Raw genomic sequence first — 11,425 nt, forward strand, 5'->3', positions numbered from 1 at the left:
TTCTTTGTTCCTCTCCCTAGGGACACTGAACTTCCAATGGAGTCACCTAAGTCCCCCAGGGCAATGGACTCATACATGCTGAGTCTCAGGTGAAGGTTGAGGCTCTGTCCTTGCCCAGATGAGGGCCTGGGGGCTGAGCCCTGACTAGTGACCAGCTCCAGGAGCCACTGCCTGGACAGCTGGTAAATTGTTGCTCCCAGGCAGCCCTGCCCAGGAGGCAACAACCCAGCCCTGGCATAGGCTCCCCAAAGCTCCACAGGATTCCATAGACCCCTCAGGCCAGACCCTGACTTAGTTCTCCAGGGTCTTCTCAAGGTCATGTCCATGGGGAGGGCATGGGGTGCTTGGCTGCGACTGATCTCCCCCTGCTGAGTTCCCCCATCAGACTGTCCTTCCTCTGCAGTGAATGTCTGCAGGGTCTGGATACAGGAAAGGAATTCTGATCTGTTGAAGTTTGTGTACCTTGTATGTGTCCTGCAGTAAATGTTCAAACCCCAACGTAGGACATAATGCAGAAGGGGACACAGGCACAGCCCAGGCCTGACAATCCCATGTATGTGAAGTAGAACTGACCCCCAATAGTCAGAGGCTGTGGGAAAATCACAATATACATGGAACTGGTCAGATACTTCCTCTTCATCTTTATGGCATATAGGGTGTAGAATCCTGTGTCCTGGGTGACATTCTGGATCAGCAGGGATGCATTGGGGTATATTGTCTCTTGAATGCTGTGTGCAGACCCTGGGGGTAGTTATTAGAGTTCCTATTACATATCCTGTAATATGGTGTTTGGTCTCCACCCTTTCCCCTTTGTACCAATAAGATCCTGGGGCAGATTGTGAGTGAATAGAAGAACCTCCTTCCGCTCTGCGGCATTGGACAGCATGGCTTCAACAGTGAGCCTGGCAGTAGTTGGTGGGTTCCAGAAAGTTAAAAGTGAGGCTAAGATGGGGGAGAAAGCATCAGTCAATATTGGGACCTATGTATTTGGATGGAAAGATGGGGCCTTGGGTTCTGAGGAGGTCTCTTCACCCCCCCCCCCCCAGCCCTGGAGAGAGAGAGAGAGAGAGAGAGAGACAGACAGACAGACAGTGTGTGCATGTGCATGTGCACGCGTGGGTCCTGCTGAGTCAAGGTCAGCAGCGTAACCCCCATTCCCTCAGCACCTCTGACCTTGGCACTTCCCAGTTTGGAATCCTCTTCCCCAGGAGTCTGCACAGGCCCCCACCCCTTACTGCCCTCAGATCCTGCTCACATCAGGGCATCCTTGGGAGACCCTTCCCCTGACACCTCCTCTAGAGACCCTGTTTCTTCCCTTTCTGACCTTTCCCTGCTCTGTTCCCTCCAGGGCTCTTATCAGCACTTGACCTCACATTCTAGATCTCTTTGGGTGTCTGTTTTCCTCCCCATGAGATCGTGAGCTCTGTGAAGGCAAGGACTCGTGTGATCTTGGTTGCACCCCAGTGCCTGGGACAGGCTGCACACTCCTGTGGATGAGTTCATGAGCATTCCCAGGGCCCCCCACCTCCTGGGATTTATTTGCCAATTTCTGAGGTTCATGGGTAAGGACAGTGTTTAGTAGCCCTGGTTCTGTTTTTTTCTGGAGTGTTACCCTGACATAAGATTTTATTGTCGTCAGTTTTCAGAATTTATTCATCAGTGATGATTCACTTGCAGTATGTTAACAATGGAGATTGTTTCTCCATTAACAGCTTCAGATCACTGAGATTTTCCTGGTGTGACCCCTGTCCCTCTCTGGTGTCCTCTCCTCTGAGGCTCCAACAGAAACCCTCTGTCCCCCCTCAGAGTCCCATCCTCCCCAGGAGATCCCAGTCAGTCTCTGTGCTCCCTCCTCCCTCCCACTCCCAAGGAGTCCTCCCCTCACCTGTGAGAAGGAGCCCCTGCCAGGGGATGCGCTCTCTGCAGGGAGGGCTGAGGGAAGAGCCTGAGCTCCAGGAACCCTCTTGTCAGGGCTGCTGTGACTATGACTCTGCTGTCCTTCCTCCCTGTGTGCTGAGTGTCCTCCCAGGGCAGGAGCACTTCCCAGGGTCATGGATGGGGGTGGACTCTGCCCAGGAAGCCTCTCTGCCCCCTCCCCTCTCAGTCCTGCCTCCTAGTCCATCCTTCCTTTTTCCTTTCTGTCTTCATTTAAATTCCCCAGACTATGCTTTGAGAAGCAGGGTTTATTTGGACGCCTGTCCCTTAACAGGACAACCCACCCTCCCCAGCACTGATCTCTGCTGTGTCTTGGCCTTGGGTCTATCAGCATCACAGAGAGAGTCCCTGGGGTCCCCAAACCTGGTGTTATTTTCTCTCTGACACGGAAACCCCTCTGTGTATTCAGGGTCTTCTTAGTGTTCTTAAATGTCTGGGAAGGTTGGATTTCCTCCCAGCAAGGAGGTCACAAAGATGTCTGGGGTCCTAGAAATGGACACATCTAGAGCTAAAGCCCGGGTCTAAGATTCTTACTTGTTCTTTCTGCAGCGCTATGTGACCCTAATTTCCTGGAAGTAACTGAGAATGAAGCTGCACGGTGCTGTAGTATTATGTCATCCAGACCCCAGACATTTCTAGATTGCTTTTATGATTTTCTCTACAGCTTGCACCACATTTATTATTATTTGCTTCATACTATTTTTGTTTTTTTTGGGAGATGGGATTTTGCTCTTGTTGCCCAGGCTGGAGTGCAGTGGCGTGATCTGAGCTCAACGCAACCTCTGCCTCCCGGATTCCAGCGATTCTCCTGCCTCAGCCTCCCGAGTAGCTGGGATTACAGGCATGCGCCACCACACCCAGCTATTTTTTTGTATTTTTAGTAGAGACAGGGTTTCACTGTGTTGGCCAGGCTGGTCTCCAACTCCTGACTTCAGGTGATCCGCCCACCTCGGTCTCCCAAAGTGCTGGGGTTACAGACATGAGCCACTGCAGCCGGCCCATAGTATATTTTTTTCTAAATAAATGTAGTTTACAAAACATCCTTGTTTTAGCAGGGCACGGTGGCTCATACCTGTGATCCCAGCTACTCGAGAGACCGAGCTGGGAGGATGGCTGAGGCCAGGAGTTGGAGACAAAACATCCTTGTCTTAACGCAATATTGTCCATGAAATTATAGATTTTATATGTGCTTAAATGTTTTTCTAACATGCATTAAAATAAACACATGAGTATTAAAATTAAAAAAACAGCTTATTTAACTTTCACCTAAAATCAGTTTTGGGAAATGCTGATACAGTGGCATAAACATGGACTTTATATCCAGATAGGCCTGGGGTCAACTACTGACTCTGTCACTTAACTGTGTCAACTTGGACAAGTCACTTGGCTTCTGTGATCCTCGATTCCCTGATTTGTAAAAGGAGGATGGTAAAATCCTCCTCGCAGAGTTGTTGGGAATAAGTGAGCTGCTGTGGGAGCCCAGTGCCCAGGCGGGTGTTGAGTACATGATGGTTATCATTGTGGTTATTGCTGTGGAATTCTGGTTATTTTCCAAAGAGAGTATCTGGAATATTGGGCTTGTGGATTTCTGCTGACGTGCATATGTGATAAAGTTACTTTTTCGCTCGTTAGGACTTGTGGCGCATCTGTCATTATTTTCATGTCACAGTTTCACTACCTGTTTGCTCTGTGATTTTGGTCAAGTTGCCTACCTTTTCTGTGCCTCATTTACCTAATTTGTACAATGTGGGTAACAACTAGTGTGAGTGTGTATTTCCCAGATCTGACCACTAGGGGGCACAGAAGCACCAGCACCTACTGACCATGGGTCTATCAGTGCTGACGGTCTGTAAACATCCTTCTCCCATGAAAGAAACCAGGGCTCCCTGGAGAAATAACTGATTCCAGGGCTGGATCAGGAAAGCGTAGAGGAACCTGGAGCTTCTTGTGGGGCCCGAAAGTAAGGAACTACACGAAAAATGATGGGGATGTGTCGAAAGATTTCCAAGGAGCTCTCAATGGTCAATTTTGGGACAATATGAACAACATAATAAATAACGATAGTAATGGATTCCAATTCATAAAAACCCATGAGTCCATGCTGATATAAATAAATAATTGAATAAATAAATAAATGAGGGAACAGAAGTAGCTTTTTCTTGTAGCAGAATTCCAGCTAATAAATGTAGAAGGAGTGATGGAAATAGAAAATCACTATTTGGCTAACACCACAGTAACTGTTATTTGTAGGCAAGGATCATCATGGAATATGAAGGGGCCTGGAATGAGGCAGGAGTGAGAACAGGTGGAGTGACTTTGTTTCCCTGAGAGGAGGGAAGAAGCAAGCCATGAGTCAAAGCCCTTTGATTTTTGTTTGACAATTCTTCTGTCTGTGTTTTCAGATTCTCCCAGCCTGTTGCCTTGTCACAGAGTTGGTTGTGGACTCTGCTATGGCAGGATTTATAAAGCACCTGCAGGGGCCAGGGACTGTGCTAGGCAGTGGAGCCTGTGTGAGTCAAAGGGTCAGGCAGGGCCTAAGCTTGGTCTCATGCAAACCACTGATGTGACTTCTTTCTGGAAAATTCTAAAAATAATCTCTGCCTTCAGGAGGCTCAAGTCTAATGAGGGAGATGACATCCACTTCCTAAAGCCTAGAGATATGAGTGCAGCCATCTCTCAAAGTGGCAGAAGTGGACAGGGGACTCTGAGTTGGGTGGGTGGAACTTGAGCTGGCCTCACAGGGTGGGGTAGGATTTGGGTTGGTGGAGGGCAAAGAGAACGGCTGCGTGGAGCAGTGGTGTGTTGTAGGAGAGGCGCTCTCTGGAGCTCTTTGTATGGAGATCATTGAGGGTAGGGGCTGTTTGTGTTCATTTTTGTATTCCCTGAACTCATAGAGCCTGGCACTTTGGGAGTATTCTATAATTGACTGTTGAATGGAATGATCATTTTGTAACCTGTTAACTGGGCCTGATGTGTTATAAAATATGCAAAAGTGCAGCCTATGTCTTAGAAAATATGTGAAAGTGCAGCTTATGAGCAGAAAGAAAATCTTACTGGAAAACGATTCCATGTATGCACAGAGCCTGGTGCGGCCACTTTACTTATGCTGCTGAGTTCTCATCAGTCCATACGGAGGCCACCATGGGGGCCGGGAGCTCCTCCTCAGACCTCCCTCCCAGTGCCTAAGTCTCTTTACCCCTCTGTTCTCCCAGGTCCTGCTCCCTGTCAGTTCACTCCATCTGGTTTCCTCTCCATGCACTTGGGGTGGGTGTCACATCCTGTGTCTCATCACTGGGGGCTTCGGGTCCTTCAGATCCATTGATTAAAATACCTCTAAAACAAATGGACTTTCCTCTTGTTAACATGACAACTTCTTATAACGCATTTCAAGAACATTATTTGTATCAAGAATCTCTCTGATGTACAGAGGCCCTTCCTTCCCCAGGAAGGAGGTAAGGGGAAGTTGGGAGAAAACACCACTCTGCCTGGGTTACTTATTTCCCTATTCTACAATGTACTTGGTAGACGTTCAAAAATATTTGTTGACTTTGTCCATGATCCATATGGCTCTCATATAGTCATTTATTCACGCATATCTTCAGTGAGGCTTTGAGCGCCTAGTGTGTGCCTGGTATTTGCTAGACGGTGGATGCTGAGATCAGGTGTGCTGCTGTCTCTGAGGAGCTCTCACTATACAGCTGCACCTAGGGTGACCGAATCCACCTGCCCCACTTTACAGACGTGGAAATTAAAGTGCAGGGAAGTTACAGGATTAGTTCAATGTCACAAGGTCACTAGCCTCAAAGTTATAGGAGTAAAGCAAGTTTCCTGACTTGCTGGATTTTCTGTTAGTGTGCAGCTACCTGGCTGCTGAGGTACAGACGTGGTGAGCTCCCATAGGAAAGAGGACGTTCTGAGTGAAGTGGGAGCCCTGAGCACCCTGGATTAGCCAGGAGGATATGCTGGGTCCAGCTGTGACTGCACAAAGGACCATTGGGGACATTTGTATTCTCTTTTTCAGGTTGAGCTTGAAATGAGGAAAATTGATCTCAGAAAACCAGGAGTGAAATTTTTTTTTTTTTTTTTTTTTTTTTTTTTGAGACGGAGTCTCGCTCTGTCACCCAGGCTGGAGTACAGTGGGGCAATCTCAGCTCACTGCAAGCTCTTCCTCCCAGGTTCACGCCATTCTCCTGCCTCAGCCTCCCAAGTAGCTGGGACTACAGGCGCCTGCCACTACTCCCGGCTGATTTTTTGTATTTTTAGTAGAGATGGGGTTTCACCGTATTAGCCAGGATGGTCTCGATCTCCTGACCTCGTGATCCACCTGCCTTGGCCTCCCAAAGTGCTGGTATTACAGGGGTGAGCCATTGCGCCCGGCCAGTGGAAGATTTTTCACAGGGCATTGGTGAGGTGGGTCAGAGAAGCCTGTGCTGATGTCTGTCACGGTGTTTCTCACTGAATGGTAATGGTCTGGCTTTGAGTGGGTTCCGTCCACAGCCTGGAGCTCTGTGAGGCAGGGACCGGGTGTGATTCACCTTTGTCTCTCCAGTGACAGTGCACAGCAGGCTCTGATAAATATTTCTTACAAAATAAAACTGAATAAAAAGTAGACATCTGCACAGACGTGGGATGACTGAGCAGCAGCAGAAGCAGGAAAAGTCAGTGTCCCCAGATCAGCTGATATGGGGTTTGGCTTCTAGGAGGTGCCAGGATGGGATTGGGGGTCCTGTGGCTCTGCTGCTCTGGGGAACACCCCTATGATTCGGAGTGTCTGCTGTGATTGCTGCATTTCACTTGCTCATGGGTAAATGAGCAGAGGGTGTGGGGCTTCACGTGACCCCTTATGGCAGGAGGCCAAGGAAAGATGGGGTGGGTGGCACATGGGGGTAGTTTACGCATATTTGAAGGCTGGTTGTATGAAAAGGTGTTAAACTTATTTCAGCCTGTGGAGAGTAGGATGAGGATTGGTGAGTGTGAATCAGATACATTTTGACTCAAGATGAAAAAGAACTGTCACAGTAAAGGAAGTTTCCTTGGAAAATTACAAGTTTACTGGCAGAATTCAAGCCAGGGATGGGGGTGTCTGAAAATACCTCTCAATGATTTTTAAGGTAACAAGGGCAGAGCTTGGCTTGGAATGTGGTTTCCCACTGATATCACATATTAAGTATTATAAAACCTGTCCTTTGCAGTGAGACATTGCTCAGTGATGCAGGCTGAGCTCTCTATGACAGTTACTTTCAGTCATGTGGGCAGCTGTGATTGTCTTATCCAGTCTGTGACTTGGACTTCACCAACTACCTCTGTTCCTACCCCGGCCAGCCCTATCCCCTCCTTTACCCCAGGAGTTAGGTGCATTAACTGATAATGGCCACAAGGTGGCAGTGCCGACTCTCTGTTCTTTTCTTCTTCTTGTTTCTTTTTTTTCCTCCAAGAGGGAGTCTCGCTCCATCGCCCAGGCTGGAGTGCAGTGGCGCGATCTCGGCTCACTGAAAGCTCCGCCTCCCACGTTCAGGCGAGTCTCCTGCCTCATCCTCCCGAGTAGCTGGGACTACAGGCGCCTGCCACCACGCCCACCTAACTTTTTGTATTTTTAGTAGAGACGGGGTTTCACCGTGTGAGCCAGGATGGTCTGGATCTCCTGACCTCGTGATCCGCGCACCTCAGCCCCTCAAAGTGCTGGGATGACAGATGTAAGCCACTGCGCCTGGTCCTTTCTGGTGTTTTCTAAAACCTCTACCAGAATGTGGGCAAGCCTAAGAGGCTTTTAGGATTAAGAAAATGTCACGAATGAGGTGAAAGGTAAACCTCATTATTATTTTTCTCTTGTGAGGTTACATAGTTGAGATGAGTATGAAATAGTTGCATTTTAGAAGTGGAAGACACTGGAGAGAAGTGCTTCACAAATCTTAATGTGTTCATGGATCACCCGAAGATCTTGATTAAATACAGGTTCTGATTCTTCTGGTGGGGCCTGAGATTCTCAGTTTCTAAGGAGTTTTGGATGATGTCGTTGCTGCTGGTTGGTGGACGACACTTTGAGTAGCAAGGTTTGAGGGTCATTTAGATATTAATTCTCATTGCATGTGATTTATGGCTGAAGAGAGACCAAACTACAGAGAGAGAATATAACTTACCTTCCATAGCCGTGCCCTCACTGCATGACTTTTTGCATTTAAGCCCAGGACTTCAGCTTCTCCGTCCAATTCTTGTTCCATGCATCACGTGGCCCCCTACACTGTTGTTGGTGGTATCTCTTTACCTTAGGAGCCCAGAACCCCGTTTCCACCACCCACTGATCTTGGCTTAAGGTTTCACTTTGACTGATTCTGCCCTTGCTCAAAACCTTCAGGGGCTCTTCTATAATCACAAGATCAAGTTTGAACCTCTATATCTACTGTTCATGCCTCTACAACGTGTGATTCCCCCTTTAGCAAGCTTACATAACTTCCCTGTGTTTTTAACTGACTGTTTGTGCTCTGGCTCCCCCTGCTCCTTCCTGTTCTCTAGACATACTTCGTTCAGGTCTCTCAGTGGTAGTGGTGGTTACACGGTCTCTGCTGTTAGCCTCACCAAGTTTCTAATCCCATATCCACCACCGACCTTGACAAGTTACTTCCCCTTTCTGAGGATGAGCATCCTCCTCTGAAATAATTTCAAGTATTGATTGAGAGAGTAAATAAAATAACATCTGCAAGCCTACTCTCATTCCTCGGACCCTCTTTAAAACTAGCATCTACGCAGGGTGGGGAACATCACACACCAGGGCCTGTCGTGGGGTGGGGGAAGGGGGGAGGGATAGCACTAAGACATACACCAAATGTAAATGACGAGTTAATGGGTGCAGCACACCAACATGGCACATGTATACATAAGTAACAAACCTGCACATTGTGCACATGTACTCCGGAACTTAAAGTATAATTAAAACAAAAACAAAAACAAAAAAACCCTAGCATCTACAGTGGTGCCTGACATCTGGTTCCCTGGCTTATGTTTCTCCATGTCTCCACTTTCCTAAGGCTGAACCATTCAAGGCCTAACCTGAACCCTGTCTCTTTTGTGAGCATTTCTTTTTCTTCCTTCCTTCCTTTCTCTTTCTTCCTTCCTTCCTTCCTTCCTTCCTTCCTTCCTTCCTTCCTTCCTTCCTTTCTTTCTTTCTCTTTCTTTCTTTCTTTCTTTCTTTCTTTCTTTCTTTCTTTCTTTCTTTCTTTCTTTCTTTCTTTCTTTCTTTCTTTCTTTCTTTCTTTCTTTCTTTCTTTCTTTTCTTTCTTTCTTTCTTTCTTTCTTTCTTTCTTTCTTTCTTTCTTTCTTTCTTTCTTTCTTTCTTTCTTTCTTTCTTTCTTTCTTTCTTTCTCTTTCTTCCTTTCTTTCTTTCTCTCTTCTTTCTTTCTTTCTCTTTCTTTCTTTGTCTCTCTCTCTCTCTCTTTCTCTCTTTCTTTCTCTCTTTCTTTTTTGAAGGAGTCTCACTCTGTTGCCCAGGCTGGAGTGCAATGGCACAATCTCGGCTCACTGCAACCTCTGCCTCCTGGGTTCAAACAGTTCTCCTGCCTCAGCCTCCCGAGTAGCTGGGATTACAGGTGTGTGCCACCATGCCCAGCTAAGTTTTTTCTTTTTGTATTTTAGTAGAGATGGGGTTTCACTTTGTTAGTCAGGATGGTCTCGAACTCCTGACCTCAAGTGATCTGCCTGCCTTGGCCTCCCAGAGTGCTAGGATTACAGGCGTGAGCCACCATGCCCGGCCTTATGAGCATTTCTGACCCAGTTGATCCTACCCTTCTATAGATTGTTTCGCCCATGTATTGGCATTTAATTATGTGCCAGTCCTCCCAGTGAGACCCTGTAGGGAGGCTGGAAGGGTATTGGCTGTGTGAGAATTGAAGGCTAATTGAGTGAGTTCTTTTCTTACTACCCCCTGAGTGTTAGAGCTGCCGTCTCTTTTTTTTTTTTTTCCAGCTATTGCCAGCAGCAGTTCCTCCTGCACCAGCAGCACCAGACCCTGGCAGGCATGTGAATACCCTAGGGATTGCTCTTGTCAGGTTCCTTCCTGACTCTGGGTTTTGGTTGAATTGGCGTTTTCTTTTTTCATCTTATCAGATGGCCCCTCCGAGGAGGTGATTGATGATATCCCTTTATGGAAACCCTAAGATAATAACTCTAAGGAAGTTTACCACATTCTTTTCTTTTCTTTTTTTTTTTTTTTGAGACAGAATTTCACTCTTGTTGCCCAGGCTGGAGTACAATGGCACCATGTCGGCTCACTGCAACTTCTGCCTCCTGGGTTCAAGCGATTCTTCTGCCTCAGCCTCCTGAGTAGCTGAGATTACGGGCATGCACCACCACGCCTGGGTAATTTTGTGTTTTTAATAGCAATGGGGTTTCTCCATGTTGGTCAGGCTGGTCTTGAGCTCAGGTGATTCACCCTCCTCGGCCTCCCAAAATGCTGGGATTACAGGTGTGAGCCACTGTGCCCGGCCTGACCACAGTATTTTCTAACTTAAACAACTTGGTGGCAGGAGATGTGTACACTTTCCTATTTCATAAAATTTACAACAGATTCAGAAGAGATTAAGGACAAAGGACCAAATGGGGAGGACAGGTTTGTTTAAGGGAGGTCATGTACTTTCAATCTGGAGTCTATGAATTGTTCATTCAACTCTATGTGGAAGTGTGCATCTTTGCACTTGTGGTCGTATATTTGGATCACATGATTCATAATTCTGTCCCTATCAGTGGCAATTAGGAGCTCATGTCAGGCTTATGAAAATAAAATATATGGGTGTGCACTATTACTGAAGCCAGGGTTTCTGATATCTGGAGAGAAAATAGGCCAGGAGGGCTGGTCACTTCACTTAGTGTCCTGCCTTCTCTCTTTCTCTCTCTCTCTCTCTTTCTCTCTCTCTCTCTTTCTCTCTCTCTCTCTCTCTCAACAGAGTCTCACTCTGACACCCAGGCTGGAGTGTAGTGGAGTACAGCTCACCTCAACCTTCACCTCCTGGGCTCAAGTGATCCTCCCATATCAGCCTCCTGATTAGTTGGGACCACAAGCACATGCCATCATGCCCAGCTCATTTTTTGTTTTGTTTATTTGTTTGTCTGTTTTTGTAGAGATGGGGTTTCACCATATTGCCCAGGCTGGTCTCGAACTCCTGGGCTCAAGTGATCTAGCCATTTTGGCCTCCCCAAACGCTGGGATTACAAGTGTGAGCCACCATGCCCAGCCCTGCCTTCTCTTTTTATTAGACAGCAGTCTATTCACTCATCATGTTCTCAATAAGAGGATTTTTAACCTTCTCATTTTCCTACCAGGGGTCCATGCCAAAGTCCATATGATTTATTTGTGTCTAGAATTGGATGTTCTTTTTGAAAAGAGAAGCCCAAGGAATGGCTTCCTAGCTGATTTCCAGGATTCTAATCTTCATTGTCTAAACTTTGAGTTTCCATCCCTGGATACTGGTTAGAGTCACTTGTAGGGCATTTGAAACCTACC

At 47.0% G+C, this 11,425-nt stretch overlaps 1 long non-coding RNA gene across 2 annotated transcripts in view; it reads left to right on the forward strand.

Annotated features, from left to right (window-relative positions):
- The window catches only part of LOC102142708 (uncharacterized), a 161,790-nt gene that overhangs the window by 135,346 nt on the left and 15,019 nt on the right, over positions 1 to 11,425 (forward strand). The gene's annotated exons all lie outside the window — the stretch shown is intronic.

The sequence above is a fragment of the Macaca fascicularis genome, chromosome 19 (assembly GCF_037993035.2).
Source record: "Macaca fascicularis isolate 582-1 chromosome 19, T2T-MFA8v1.1".
Lineage (NCBI taxonomy): Eukaryota > Metazoa > Chordata > Mammalia > Primates > Cercopithecidae > Macaca > Macaca fascicularis.